General features: G+C 36.1%; 1 protein-coding gene across 1 annotated transcript in view; it reads right to left on the minus strand.

Moving 5' to 3' along the window:
* Positions 1 to 17,298, minus strand: part of Syn2 (Syntrophin-like 2) — a 484,285-nt gene that overhangs the window by 392,661 nt on the left and 74,326 nt on the right. The window contains 1 exon segment of the mRNA XM_067133611.1: positions 622 to 646. The gene's annotated coding sequence lies outside the window, so the exon portion shown is untranslated.

A 17,298-nucleotide genomic window follows, 5' to 3' on the forward strand; every position in this document is an offset into this window, starting at 1 on the left:
GACGGAAATGAGAGGAGGATGAATCCCGAAGGCAAACCTGCCTCTTGAAAAAGAGAAGGTTATAGGAGACCACGAAGAACGAAGAAAGAGAATTGCAAAACTTTAAAAATTTGCAATAAGAAACTTGAGGGCTGATATAACCTTCTTGTAGGAAAAAAACTTAACATACGGTACCAGGGCATTTATGGTGCAAGAGGTAATGGGTCACTATGAGGCCCAACAAAGACCGATATAGTAGGAGTACCAGACTCAAATCTAAACAAGGAAGAAGGAAGTTCAGTTATTAAATAAAAAAAAACATGAAAAATCCCACGCAATTTGAAAATTGGGTTTTATTCTTTTACAAGACAACGAGGTTTAATATTTGATGCGACATTTTGAAATGGAATTAGTCTCTCTCTCTCTCTCTCTCTCTCTCTCTCTCTCTCTCTCTCTCTCTCTCTCTCTCTCTCTCTCTCTCTCTCATACAACACACACACAAATTTATACATGTACGTGTTGTATATATACCTATATATATACACTGCAAAATATAATGTGCAGTAAAAAAAATACGCTTTTTAAAACATTTATAACAACTGAGGCAAAGTAAAATCTCGTGTTAATTGCTGGTTTACTTACATGGTTTTGATCTGATGTGAAAGGTCTGAAAAGAGAAAGAAAGAAAAGAAGTCAGTTCAGCTGAAATCGCGAATCCAAAACTGAAATGCTTTTTATAAATTCAATGAATACTAAAACAAATTCAGTATAGATCATGCCGTCTAATAAATAACAATAATCTTCTACGTGCTAAATGTTTTTAAAGAACAAAAGCACGGGCTTATTCAAGGAAGACTATCATAGGATGTGTAAAAACAAAAAACCACGAATTACTTTCATGAGGCAGAGATAAGATGGATGAACGATCCACTCAAGTACACGCGTATTCAACGTTCAATACCAATTTAAGTCCCAACCCTACGGACGTAAAGTACCGTCTCTAAGAAGCTCGGACCAAGGTCCCATCATCATACTTATATAAAAGTGTCAAAATGTGAGTCTGTGCGAGTCGGTGCTGAATGAACTACGACGGCAAAGGGTAAAAGTCAAAGTAGATTGTCCATATTACATATCTTTTAGAAAAAATAAAGTATATGACACGGGAATAATGAAAATTGTAGGCGAGTGAAACGAAGAAGTACCTCGTTTCCAAACAAATAACGCAGTGTAGAGAGAGAGAGAGAGAGAGAGAGAGAGAGAGAGAGAGAGAGAGAGAGAGAGAGAGAGGGCAGCAGCATCAGCGCCTGGTCTAATCAAGAATTCATAGCATCACGAAGCGAGCGACGGGGCCTGAAAATACTACTAAAGAAGTACTTGAGTGCTCTGGGGGCATTCAGACCAGCAGCGCCACAAACCAAGATCTCTTCAAAGAGTGCGCAGGTGAGCACTGTGATATTGAGTGAAGGTGTGCCGTTGGTTAATCAACCTGTACGTATTAACTTACGTCACGACGTTCATAATTGCATAAGTAGGTTATTATATATATATATATATATATATATATATATATATATATATATATATATGTGTGTGTGTATATGTGTGTGTGTGTATATATAACATATATAATATACACACATAAAGAAAAGCTATGTATGCGTCTTTGTTCATGTCTTAAATCACGTCCAAGTTGACGAACCACTTTCTTTATATGCATGTATACGTATGTATACATATACTTATCCACACACTTTCCCTGTCAACGTCCAGATGAACGGACACATTTCGCACTAAAATATCTCATGTATACAGCATAATAATGTATCTATGCATCATCCTGAGGAAAATTAAAGGACTGGAAATCTACTTGCAAGTTTGCAATCAATGCAGGATTCCTGACTGAACTTTGGCATGCAATATACAGATTATTCCTCTACCTATTCGAGAGATGATGAATGAATTTACTTACTAACACGAGTCAGCAGATATTCTCTCTCTCTCTCTCTCTCTCTCTCTCTCTCTCTCTCTCTCTCTCTCTCTCTCTCTCTCTCTCTCTCTAATATCTATATCTCTTTTCTCTATATATATATATATATATATATATATATATATATATATATATATATATATATATACATATATGTATTATATTCAATATATATATATATATACTGTATATGTATATATATATATATATATATATATATATATATATATATATTGAGAGAGAGAGAGAGAGAGAGATATGTATATACATATATATATATGTGCTATATATATTTATATAGAATATATATATAATTTAATTATAAATGTATATATGCTCTATATACATATATACATATATATATATAATATATATATATATATATATATATATATATATATATATATATATATATATATATATATATATATATATATATATATAAATCAAAGTAATCTCTTAGCTTCTCGATTTCCCAAAACTTTTCTGATACGCTTTAAACTACAAGCCCTAAATCCAGATGAGAAATAAATGAAGTAAATCACTTCCTTCCGCGGTATGATTCGAACAAGTTTTGCGCACAGAAGACTATAGGTGACTAGACTGATTAACAGAAGACAACGTTGTTGTTATTGCCTGTTATGCAATGCGTAATTATTTGCGCAGCACAGAATGAGCTCCTTATGATCATACATAAAGGACGGGCAGATATGACATTGTATTTTGTCTGCATTTGAGGAGACCCCTCTTGGCAATATCTGGGGATTGGTACGATACAAGTACATGCGCTACCGGGGTCTAAGCTATGTCGGGCAGGGCATCCGATCGAGACTACGGTCTACCCCAAAGCCAAATCAAAGTCCTTCAAAAGAAGGCATCGTGCTTACCCCATACAAAAAATGGGAAAAAAGCACGTTAAAAGAAGATGATGTGCATTATGCAGTCAAGTGACAGCATTATAATATTATTTCCATCTAACATCATATGATATGTCATCTGACTAAATTAAGCTGCATCTTGATTCAATAATATAAACACTTTTAGGGGATGATTGCTGAAAAATAGAACCTTATGGCTCTTACCCACTCCTCAGGGATGAGGTTGCTAGCCCAATACCCTTTACTTGAACACAGCTGGCTCTAGTACCCATCTACAGCTGGGACGACCCCACAGTAAATGGGACCTTGCAAGTGTGAGCCCGAAGCTCTACCACTGCGACAGACAGCAGAGAGGTGAATCCGGAAGGGAAACTAGTCCCATGCAGCCTGAGAGATGTTCAACAGGAATTACAGCAACATATGGGAATTGTCACTCAACTGGAATACCTCAGTTCCCAGAAAGGTCACACCAATAATTCTGAATGATTCAGCGACATGACCTTTAGTCACTTCAGATCTGGCGATGCAATGTCAGATCTCCAACAGCCAAGAACAATAACAGACCAATAATATCCTGTCATATCAAATTCAGTGTGTCTCTACGTTGACTTTTCCCTGTGGGTAACACATACTCCAAGAGTATTGAGCAACATTATGCAGTTGAGATATTTATTAAAAACACACTGCAGAAAAGAACTTTTAAATATGGCCGTCACTTTTGACAGGACAAAAACATCAATGAATTTATTATTAAAAAAAGAACCTGGAGCACATTATCACATGCAGTCATAGACCTCCAACAAACCAAGCTAACTAGGCTAACAAAAAGAGAATATGCAATGTCAGTCCTCAAACAAAACCTTTGCAAAAGAAAAAAACAAGTACATTTAAAAAACAATGCTGAAATAAAGACCACAACACAACCTACAGACTAATACTTCCAATAAACTATATGAAAAGAACGCACCCTTCAAAAAAAAGGTTTTTTAAATACCACCAACATACCAGCAATCTACTTCGGTTTACGAATGACTAAAAGGAAAATCAGATCTATAAAAAGCCTCTCCACCAGCGAAACTGCTGTTTAGAGAACCGCCTCCCGTTCAACTCCAACCTTCGCCAAAAGGTTAGACGAGATGTTATCTGGAAACGACCTCTGACCCTACGGGCAAAAAGGTCGAAAAAGGTCGCCGTAGCCGTATCGTAAAAAAATCTTCACATTGATGAAAACTGAATAGAATCTGGCCGCGCGAGGGAAAGGTCGGGAAAAGTCGCCATACCCACACGTCTGGTCCTGTGGGGCAAAAGTGAGGAGCATTATTGAGAGACCAAGTGGTTTTCCTGCCGTAAAAGCAACAGGAAACATTATTTAGCGACCTTACTCGAAGCGAGACCAAATCGCGACCAGGTGTGAAAGCCAGGTGAACTCTGACCTTCCGAGATCCCTGTGTGCGACCTTTGACCTATATTTATGCGAGGGAAAAATACCTAAACCTGCAGACAAAATTATCACGTGGGTAAAGCGGCATTCGCTTGTTACTCCAAGACAAAAAACAGAAAAGCCTTATTATATTATTACTCCAAGACAGAAAACAGATATATATATATATATATATATATATATATATATATATATATATATATATATATATATATATATATATATATATATATATATATATATATATATATATATATATATATATATATATATATATATATATATATATATATATATATATATATATATATATATATATATATATATATATATTACTAAACAGGACCTCATTCAAATTGGATGGTATCTAATGTAGATATTTATTCAAAAAAGCTACAAGCTTTCTAGGTCAAACTCCTCATTCTCAAATATACGGATACCTGTTTGTCCTATAAAGCTTGTAACTTTTTTTAATAAATATCTCCACTGGATACCATCCAGTTTGAATGAGGTCCTGTTAGTAATTGTACTAATGCAAAGAACAATTGTGTATGTGATAAAGTTACTATATATATATATATATATATATATATATATATATATATATATATATATATATATATATATATATATATATATATATATATATATATATAAATCCGTAACGTAGCATTTAAAAGGCAATATAACTTACAGTTTCTCAGAAAATCTTTACCGATGAGACTGCTACCCCCGACACCCTTTTTCCTTGACCCCAAAAGACGTTGATACCCATTTACAACTGAGTGGACTAGATGACCGAAAGCGAGGAATGGACCACAGATCTACCAAAAGTGACCCGACAGCTGTACCGCTCAGCCACACTTAAATTCTTAGAGGATGTGTGTGAAGAGGCCAATGATTTTGGCAGGTTTCTGCTAAGGGGAATCACTCCGATTCAGGAGTGCAATTATGTATGTGACAGTAACCACTCTCTTGTTTCTTTCGATAACACACGTTGTCATAGGAATCAGTTTATTGTTATATATATATATATATATATATATATATATATATATATATATATATATATATATATATATACATACATATATATCTGTATATAATAACTGGTCAGCTGCCTATCTCTCTCTCCATCCCAAGCCGCGATAACATGATTCACCCAGCTTCCAGGCACATAATTCACTCATTAGGTCAACAAAGAAATGTAGGTTACCCTCGCTCAGTCCGAGATCGAATGTGGGATTGAGAGGGGAGTTGGTGGGGAGGGGGAGAACCAGAAAAGACAGCTTTAGAGAGCGACACAAAAGCATTTCTTTCTTAAATAAATCAGACGGAATTCAATCATCCAAATCCTCCGAGGAAAAACTATCAACATCTTTCTCCCTTTCATAGCAGTCTGGTGTAAGAGGCAATGGGGCATAATGAAGCATGAAAACAATTTTTTCTATTAAATTAAATCAATTAGATCAGACCTCTTAGTCTTAATGAAGCCTGAAAACCACAAAACGATTTTTCCTACTAAATTAAATCCACTAGCTCAGACCCCAATTTTACTTCAGGCAAAATAAGAGTCAAAGAAAAGGTTATTATATTTACATATATATATATACATATACAGGCCTATATTTATGGGTATGTATGTATGTGTATAACTGAATGACAAAAATACGGAACGTAATGAATATATAAATAAAGGCAAATGCCAGGAGGGAAAGCGAAACAGCGGAGTGGTGGTAGGCCTTTCGACTTACTGTCCTTTGCTTAGCTAAGTAAAGGACAGTAAGTCGAAAGGCCTAGCACCACTCCTCTGTTTCAATTTCCTTCATGGAATATGCCTATATATATATATATATATATATATATATATATATATATATATATATATATATATATATATATATATATATATATATATATATATATATATGTGTGTGTGTGTGTGTGTGTGTGTGTGTGTACATATGTATATATACACACATTATACATGAAACGAACACACACACATATACATACATACATACATTATATATATATATATATATATATATATATATATATATATATATATATATATATATATATATATATATAATATATATATATATATATATATATATATATATATATATATATATATATATATTTATATATATATATATATATATATATATACATGCTGTTTGGGCATAATCTTACTTTTCTTGACAGGTTGTTGACGGAATGTTAACGTCCCTGAATCGTAAGATATTAGACAATGAAACTTACAACAACATTTAGCAGTCTGGTAAAAGGTTTGAGCAAGTTCCACGAGATCTTCTATACTGAAATTATCTGGAAGAATTAATAGGTTCGTAGACCAAACCTCCTCCAAGGCTGAGCAATCCACACGTCAAAAAGTTCCCTTCTCCCTAATGGCGAAGAAATCTTCAAAGACAAAATTCAGGATTCAGGACCGAATCTCACCCAAAATTGAACCGCTTGGTCTTAATCACGTATCCGGCCTTAATGGCAATTCTCATAAAACCTATACAGAACATTTCGTGTAAATCTGTGGTCAAACAAACAACATATTCAAAGATCCACCAGGTCCAGTTCAGATCTCTTCCAAAAATTTAACCATTTGTTGTTATCCATGAGGCCCACTTCTGGTCAAAGTTTTGCAACAATCAATAGTTAATATTTTACAAGATCGTGTAAACAAACCAAAGAATAAAAGATGTCTAGGTCCTCTGGCAAAATCTAATCACGAAGCCCACTTTTAGTTAAAATTTCCATAAATATACGACCAACAGTTTTTGCATAATAAAAGTCGTGGTCTTAAGAGTAAAACAAATAAATCAGTTACAATAAGTACACAGCTTGTTGCCTTTCACTACAAAATTAAGATTTCTTAGTTAGGAAATGTCCGGGGTTTGATTCCTGACTGAGTGAAAGTGCACTGAGCACGTTTCCTGAGAAATCCACGGTGGCTCTGTGGACTTCTGTCATGGAATCGATGCATGCTGATCGACTGCTGTGGGTATCACACCAACAGATCAGAAGGGAGTAATGCTGCTGACGACCTTAACCTAAAAAGACATGTTCATATCTTGTATTAAACAATATACATACATACAAGCATACATACATGTATATATATATATATGTGTGTGTGAGCGTGTATGTATAATATATACAGTATATTCCTGTCGGTTCTCAGCAAGTCTTTAGAAGTGAGGTGACTGGCGATAGGTAGACCAGGCGTGAACTACGAACCCTACCATTGGGAGCCCGGCACGGTATCACTTTGAGGAGGTGACTCAAGCAAGTCTTTAAGGGCGTTTTCTCTACCGTGGATGCGGCCAACTTTAAGTCAATGAAGACGTTCTGGCAACACTCACGGCACCAGAAATGTCGTGTTAATCATTTCTCGCACTTTAGGTGTTCCTGTAGGAGGACAAACAGACAGGAGAAGAATGGCGAAAACTTTATCGGGCAAAACAAACACTGTCCTGTCAATAACTTTCGGTATCTATGACCAAACTTCACATGCTTCATTTGAGAGACACACAGACAGACGGACAGAGAATTAGGTGAAAGGGAAAACTACATCAATAACACCAGTGTCCATAAATATTAGGAGAGAGAGAGAGTGGGTGGGGGGAAGAAATTCATCAGAAAAAGGCAGCATTGTCCACAAATTTCACGTCGGCTCTTGATACGTTTCTTCCATTCTCCCCTGAGCATCTCATTCCTCCTGACGGGGTACGAAGGACGCGAGTCTCCAGACGGAGGAGGAAGACGTGATGGGAGAGGCGCCACGATGGGCGCCCCCCCCCCAAAAAAAAACGAAACTACCGTCAGCTGGTCTGAAAGACTTACGAGGGAAGACAAAACGCAGAGAGAAGCTACCTGTCACGACCAGGAAATTGAATTTATTCAAGAAGGGGCTCTAAACAGACTGGCTGTCTGCCTTTCCACTTCTGGGAGAGAAAGGAATAGATGGAGAATGTGTGTTTGTGTGTGTGATGGAGAGAGTGGGAGGCTCCTGACGTCTTCCTACCACTCCTCACAGCATGGGATGGACAGGAGGCAAGATGGAGAGTGGAAGTTTCCTGACACTTCTGAAGAGACCATGGAATTATTACTGCGGACAATAATAATGGTGATCAGAATGAAGAGAGATCACACGTCACCAATCATGAAATCTACGTGTCACATCCTCAAATCTATGGAAATACGACGGCCATACAATGAATTTTTAACATCTCCAACTTGCATTTTCTCCTTATCCTAAGATACCCTCATTCTTCCTCATACCTTAATACCTCTCTACATGTCCTTCTTACACTAGAAAACAATTATCTAACTGACCTCTTCCCATTCAGTTAGGATACCCTCCATCCTTTGAAGTTAGAATAACAAGCCCTTCCCATTCCCTCCTTAATACCTAAACCCAACACTACCTAACCCAACTCCGCACTAACTAAACATCTTAAGAACACCTCATCCTTCCTCATATTATGTCAACAGGCTTTTCTCCCTTCCAATCTCCTCTTAACAGCCTGTTTGACTCCTCCTTCCCTCCTCTACTTTCGAAGAGTTCCCCATGCCATAAAATGATGAAATTCCCTCTTCTCCCCTCTTCATGTCATAAAGTTCCCTCTTCTCCCCTCTTCATGTCATAAAGTTCCCTCTTCTCCCCTCTTCATGTCATAAAGTTCCCTCTTCTCCCCTCTTCATGTCATAAAGTTCCCTCTTCCTCCCCTTTTATGTCATAAAGTTCCCTCTTCCTCCCCTTTCATGTCATTAAGTTCCCTCTTCATGTCATAAAGTTCCCTCTTCCTCCCTCTTCATGCCATGGAATCCCATCTTCTACCTTCTCCATTCAATAAAATTCCTTCGTTCTCCCTCTTCAAGCCATAAAATTCATTCTTCTACCCTTTTCATGTCATGAAATTCCCTCTTCTTCCCTCTTCATACCAGGAATTACCCTCTTCTCCCCTCTTCATACAATAAGACTTCCTCCTCATGCCATAAAATTCCCTCTTTTACCCTCTCCATACAATAAATCTCCCTCTTCAAGCCATGAAATTCCCTCTTCTTATAATGAAACCCCCTCGTTAATCCCTCTGCATCCCATAAAATTAACTTTTCTACCCTCTTCATCCAACAAAATTCTCTCTACTACATGCCATAAAATTCCTTCTACCCTCTTCATACTAGGCAATACTCTCTTCATCCCTCTTCTACAATTAACTTACCTCATACCCACTCTTCATGCCGTAAAAGTCCCTCTTCCACCCTCTTCATACAATAAAATTCCCTCTTCTTCCTTTTTCAGAAAATAAAATACCCTCTCCTACCTTCTCCTTATTAGGGACTACCTTCTTCTTCCTTCTTCATGCCATAAAACTTCTTCTTTTTCCCTCTTCATGCTATAAAATTCCCTCTTCTCCCATCTTCATACCTGGAAATACCCTCTTCTTCCTTCTTCATACAATAAAACGCCCTCTTCTTCTCTCTTCATGTCATAAGTTTCCCTCTTTTTCCCTCTTCATGCCATAAAATTCCTTCTTCTTCCTGTTCATACCAGGAAATGCCCTCCTCTTCATATACCATGCCATGAAATTCCTTCCTCTTCCTCTCCATACTATACCATTCCATCTTCGTCCCTTCTTCATGCCATAAAATTCCTTCTTTGTCCCTCCATGCCATAAAATTCCTTCTTTGTCCCTTCTTCATGCCATAAAATTCCTTCTTCGTCCCTTCTTCATGCCATAAAATTCCTTCTTCGTCCCATCTTCATGCCATAAAATTCCTTCTTCGTCCCTTCTTCATGCCATAAAATTCCTTCTTCGTCCCTTCTTCATGCCATAAAATTCCTTCTTCGTCCCTTCTTCATGCCACAAAATTCCCCTCTTCGTCCCTTCTTCATACCATAAAATTCCTTCTTCTTCTTCTTACCTGTTCACACAAGAAAAATTCCCTCCTCGTCTCTCTTCATGCCAAAAAATTCCGTCTCCTTCCTTCTCCATACCAGGAAACACCACCCCTTCCCCCCTCAAAGCACATCACTCACCAACCGCCTCCCCCTCAAAACCAGCCGAGCACACGAAGAAGACCACTCATACAGAACGCACACGATACCTTTAATTTCCCCGTCCCCAAAGATCAAGGGTGAAATCAACGCCCTTCCCTGCATGTGCCAAATATACACAAGCACAAAACACAACGACGACGCTGCCATACCCACCAATGGACTGGGGTCGGGGTAGCTCGTTGGTTGCCACGGCGACCCTGGGTGTGTGTGCGTGCATGAGTGTGTGTGTGGTGTGTGTTGATGTGACCTGGTGACCTTATATGGCCATTACTGAGGAGCCAAAATCATTAGACAGCGTTCGCTCTATTAGGAAATGCATGCTGTCCGGTGACGTAATGACTGATCGGTCACTATCGTTCTGGCGGTGCAAAATAAAAGGTCATGTTCACGTTGAAGTGATTTAATATAAATGTCAGAGTGGTCGACGGGCCAATATTGACGTCGCAACTGACAAGGTCATCGAAATCTAGGACATTTCACAAATCACACAAAAATCTACAAAAAAAAAAAAAAATTTCTTGTTCAACTGACGATTCCTGACGTCGCAACCGCATAGGTCAATGACGTCCAGCCGACTGATCTTAAAATTCGGAAACCACCAAACCATAAAACCTACGTAATATGAAATGCAAATTCCACCGATAAAAAAAAATTAAAAAACAAGCAAGAAAAAAATTATGCCAAACATAAATATCGCTGTTGCAATAAATAAAAACAATAACGTCAAATTTTTGTAATAGTAAACTTGCATTCAATCAAAACATAACAAACTATGCTCCTATGAATTTAAAATCCTCCAAAACACCAATGAAATGCGACGTCACAATAAATTCTAAAAAAAAAAAAAAAAAAAAGTAAAATCTTCGTAATAATAGACTCTGTTTCAACCAAAAACTGCCCCAATAAATTCATAGCCCTTCAGCTCAAAAAACTACATTACAATAAATTCAGGTCAGACGCCCAAGCATTAAAGCCAAATACCGTGTGATAGCCTTACCCTGACCTACATCTATGACTACAAAAACAAACAGGCTCGCACTAAAGCGCGCGCGGACACGCTATGAGCGCGCGAACTCTCATGTTCTTTCACGTTATTAAGCTCTACTATTCCCCCCTTTGACGTGAATAACACATTCGAAACAAATAAACAAGTGACGAGTAAATAAACAAATAACACGACTTTTTTTTAACCCTGATAAACAAAAAGTACAGAACAACTTTTAAAAAATCCTTCTGTTGTCGCAACATAAGCGATGTCAAATCAAAACAAAAAAAATATGCGCCTTAGTTTCTTCGGCGCAATCGAGTTTTCTGTACAGCGTATAATGCTGTATAAAACTCTCTGCCACGGCCCATGAAACTCTCATCAGCCGAGGCCCATGGCCCATCAAAATTTCAGTCACAGCCTGTGTTGCTGGCACCCATAGCGTTGCCAGACGCACGACCATGGCTAACTTTAACCTTAAATAAAATCAAAACTACTGAGGCTAAAGGGCTGCAATTTGGCATGTTTGATGATTGGAGGGTGGATGATCAACATACCACTTTGCAGCCCTCTAGCCTCAGTGGTTTTTAAGATCTGAGGGCGGGCAGAAAAAGAGCGGACGAACAGACAAATAGCCCTCTCAATAGTTGTCTTTTACAGAAAACAAGAAAGTAAACAAACTGAAATTATGAAAAGCAGTCCAAACAATTAAACAAGTGAACAGGTGAACAAATGACTAATACAGGGACACGGACCTGTCATCGAATCGTGGCAACAGAAGCAAATTATTGACGAGTCAGAGACTGACTCATTATGCAGGTAGTCTCTCTCTCTCTCTCTCTCTCTCTCTCTCTCTCTCTCTCTCTCTCTCTCTCTCTCTCTCTCTCTCTCTCTGCGAGGTCGTCTGCCTGTCAGTCTGCCTCGAAGCGTGACTTTTATTTATATATAACTACACATATCTGTCTGTTTAACATATCCCCTCTATCTATCAATCTATTGTCACCTGGAATTTTCCCTGAGGGTGTCTTCTTGTTATAAATCTTATTATCTCATATAAATAATCGTAAGTCAAAAGTATTTAATGTATAATTTTAATTCAATGACTAACAATTCAGAAAATGTTAAGATCTTTTAAGTAAAACGAACATTCTATTTTTACAAGTAATTATGTTACGTAAAAGGATTTAACTTTGTTAAAGAGTTTCACTGAGGATTCTAACAAGGATCGATGGACTGATTTTATTAATGTATGGGTACCATCTATATCCTGGTTTTATGAAGCTGGTGTTACATATCCCCACTACTCAAGAATCAATTACTAGGTATTGTCGAGTTCTAATATTGTCAAAATCAAGCTATCTTTCATAAAATTTATTTTCCTCGGTTCCTAAGGCAGTCCAGTAGCAAGGTTAGAATTAAAAATTTGTGGACTTCATCTTAACAAATGACTTTCTTTGGCGATTTCAACACTGGCCATTTTAAACAACAGTTTTGGAAAGAGGTCTACATATTTAAGCAATCTCTGTTTTCATGTTTTTAGGGATGCACTTGGGTTTTGTTAAGAAAATGCAGAATTACAAAACCTTTTGGAATGAGGTGATGAAGCTGAAAGGTGTAGTGATTCCTAGCTCTCTCAAATTGACGGAGACAGTGACTGCAATAACATTTAGTCATTATTTTGCTGTAGAATCATTTGGCTGGGTGATGTCGAAGAATCTCTGTAGTGAACCCGGGTACAGGTTACAAATAGGCATACAAATCATATACCGTGTCCACAAGACCTCTTTACTCATGTGGCAGGAAGGTTATTCGCACAAATGTCATCCATAGTTGTCTCTGGGTTAGAGAAAAGGACAATAAAATCTCTAGGGAAAGATTCGCATGGAGATTTGACCAGTCCAGAGAACTACCGTACTTTACTTGTATTGCTCATCAACACAGATTCAGGTCTGATTATTTTAAGTCCACAGCTTGTCTTGTGATGACAGAAACTGTTAAAACAGTTCGTTCTGGCTCATCTGTATATTCTTGCTTCACTGATCTCAGAAGAGCTTTTAATAGCGTGTACCTTAAGATGTGAAGACGAGGCGACTGGGAGCCGCAATGTAGAAATCACTTTGCAAATGACCGAAGACAGGGAAGAGCCTTCTTTTTGCATGATTATACGGATTTAATTCGCTTTCAAATAAAATCTGTAAAATGGTTGTAAGTGTATACTGGTGACACTGTTCTGTTATCTCCAGCTTCTTTCAGTCTGCAGATGTTAATCAATGAAGTGTGCCGATTAGCAACTGATTTTAAGGTTTGTTCCAACACAGATAAAGCAAAATGCATCTCATTTAATTCTGGTCAGGAGAAAAAGAAGAAGTATTTCTGGAATTTTGCTTTTTGAAAAAACACCCCATTCAGTTTGTGACGTTTCGATATCTGTGATTTATGATTCGGAATAACTTGGAAAACACTAGACACAGACTGTACATGACGTAAACTTTACCGAGTTTATAACCGTTTGTTGTAAGAATTGCATTTTACCTGGTATAATATATGAGATTATCCATTTGTTCCACAGCACTGCTTACAAATGTATACCGCTGAACAATGGATAGGTGATGAGAATTCTGTCTTCCTTTCCAGTATTCTAAAATTCTTGAATCTAATTGCTATGTCAGTGACGAAGCTAAATTGCACACTTGTGAACACTGCTTTGATAAAATGAACATGCTTGCACGCCCAAGGTTTATAAACGCAACTTGTGACTTCAAGATGAAAACATTAACATTTGTAACAGATACTGTCATAAATCATAATGGTATGGAACTATCGGTTCATTCACAACTTGATAAGGGTGTCTAGATGAGTAAAACTGTTTGTGTAACAAAACAGTGATTCACACACAGTACCACCAATCTGTATTTTTAGACTTGTTACATGTCCAATGTAGCTTAGTGAGTTTTAAGACTGGTGGTTTTGCATGTAATCGGTTTACTACTGCAATATAACTTTTAATGTACTTTTTTAATCAGAGTTTATTATCACCATTACTATTATTACTGGTAAATGATTGCATATACTGCTGAATTTGCTTTAATGGTCTTGGAGTTATATTTTTCTAAAAATTACATTTAACTGCTTATACGCATTTCAAGTACGTACTCCCTCCACTTAAATATAATAATGACGTCCTTTAAAACACTGCTTTCTTTTGTTGTAAAAGGCTATTGCAGTTAGGTATCTATTTAATGCCAGTACTGTATTCACTGTTACGAGGTATCATGAGACACCCTTTAATTAACTTTACTGGCGCAGGTATACTTACGTCTTTGGCAAACTATCTCATGATATTTCTTCTTATAATATTTCTTCTGCATGTGTTAAAGAAATGATAAGTTTTAAATATTTTTGCAATTTTATTTATTATTGCGTATTATATAAGAATTGATATGTCTGACTATAGTTTTCTTTTATATAATTATTAATTAAAAACTAAGTTGATTATTTTTTAAGAAAATTTTTGGGTTGAATACTATAAGTCGTTGAAGCTTACTACTACTACTACTACTACTACTACTACTACTACTACTACTACTACTACTACTACTACTACTACCATATCCATCTCTAAATCTACTTATCATTATATAAATCTAAATATATGTGTTTATATATTTAGTGAAATATATATATTTGAATTTAGGTGATATATATATATATATATATATATATATATATATATATATATATATATATATATATATATATATATATATATATATATACAGTGTATATATACATATATATATATATATATATATATATATATATATATATATATATATATATATATATACATTTCACCTAAATGCAAATATATATATTTCACAAAATTTGCGAGACATTAAGTTTCATCTTCAGGGATGTAAAACCTACAAACTTACAAATGAAAAAACAAACTAGGTAAAAGTAACACTTACAAAGTTAAATTAATAAGAAAAAACATTAATCATCCTAAATTAAAAGTGAAATAAGATAAAAAGTGAAAGGAACTCTTCGACCAGTACCCGACTCTGCTGGAACTAAAAACCGAGTAACATATTTTAGGATTTTTACTTTTGCAAGTGTGACTTTTAATGGGGAGGGGATTTTTTTATTTCGTAAATTTTGTATATTCTACAGTCCTGAAGATGAGACTTAATGTCTCGAAAATTTTGCCCGTATATTTGAACTGCTACGCTGGCTGCCTTCCGTGTTATTACTTATATATATATATATATATATATATATATATATATATATATATATATATATATATATATATATATATATATATATATTTGTGAGTATATTTATATATAATACATTTACATATATCATATACACACATATAATTTATATATATATTTATATAATGTTTTATATATTCATTGTGAGGACTTTTTTTTTGTACATACATTTAGTTTCATATCTAAATTTTGCAATTTTCTTGTCATTTTTTATGTTCATGGAGTATTTGCATAAATATATTCCTTTATCATTTATATATACAGTATATACATACATACATATATATATATATATATATATATATATATATATATATATATACACACAATGGCGAAAACCTATATTACAAACTGTCAAGCCACCACAAACATAAACAAATCCTTAAAAATGACAAAATCCTAGATACAAAACTAAATTGCCCACAAAAAACCTTCACAAAAGACAGGTCGCATAACTACAACAATGTTCACGAAAATAATAAAAAAGAAAAGCTCTTCTATGAAAAGACTCCCTTTACCCTAATTCAGTTCACTTGTTACAAAATCACCGTTCAACAATTTTGTAGTTCTATTTTTTTTTTTTTTTTTTTTCAGAGGAAAAAATGCTGTTACATCATAGATTGAAGTTATGGGGGCGCCTGACCGGAGAAGGCTTTCTCACGTATCTTTGGAAATCCATTGTGCCTCAGATTTTCCTTGGCAAAAAATTATGGCCATGATTGTTATTAGACTACTGTGGATCACAGCTGAAAAGAGAGAGAGAGAGAGAGAGAGAGAGAGAGAGAGAGAGAGAGAGAGAGAGATATAAGTAAAAAAACAACATAAAAACTTACGATTTAAAAACAGACTTCGGCATGGTAATCCTCACCCCACCGGGGTGGAATTATTCAACAGATACACACACTCTCTCTCTCTCTCTCTCTCTCTCTCTCTCTCTCTCTCTCTCTCTCTCTCTCTCTCTCTCTCTCTCTCTCTCTGTGGACACCGGTGCGTGCGGTAATGCACTTACATGATTACCTCACTCCAGGCCGTTATTTTTGAGTTTCCGTCGCTTTCAGAATTTCCAGCCTGGACGTATAATAATGGAATTGCAATTCTGCTCGTCACTGCACCTAATGACGGTAGTTTTTCTGAAGCATTTATTAATAATATATTATGCCTGAGAGGGCAATGACTACCATAAATGATAGAAGAGATAGCACCTACTTATCACTGCTAGAAATAAGAGTAGGATTTAACTTAAAGCACCACTTGCTATTGCTGCTGTTGATGATACAATTACGGCCATAAATAACGGTAGTAAGTAATTGTATACATTCATCGTAGCCACTGCAACTGATAACAGTAGTAATCTGGCAGTAGTGAACATTACTATTACACCACTACCATCAATAACAGTAGCAACAAATTTAATAGTATAGGAGCAAATGTACTTTTACATTCAATAAAAACAAGTAAAAATGCGCCGAAGTTTCTTCGGCGCAAATGAGTTTTCTGTACAGCCGCAACAGGGTATATTCAAGGCCACCGAAAATAGATCTATCCTTCGGTGGTCTCGGTATAATGCTGTAGGAGCCGTGGTCCATGAAACTTTAACCACGGTCCGTTGATGGCCTATCCTATACCGTTGCCAGAAGCACGGTTATGGCTAACTTTAACCTTA

The sequence above is a fragment of the Macrobrachium rosenbergii genome, chromosome 34, assembly GCF_040412425.1.
Source record: "Macrobrachium rosenbergii isolate ZJJX-2024 chromosome 34, ASM4041242v1, whole genome shotgun sequence".
Taxonomy (NCBI): domain Eukaryota; kingdom Metazoa; phylum Arthropoda; class Malacostraca; order Decapoda; family Palaemonidae; genus Macrobrachium; species Macrobrachium rosenbergii.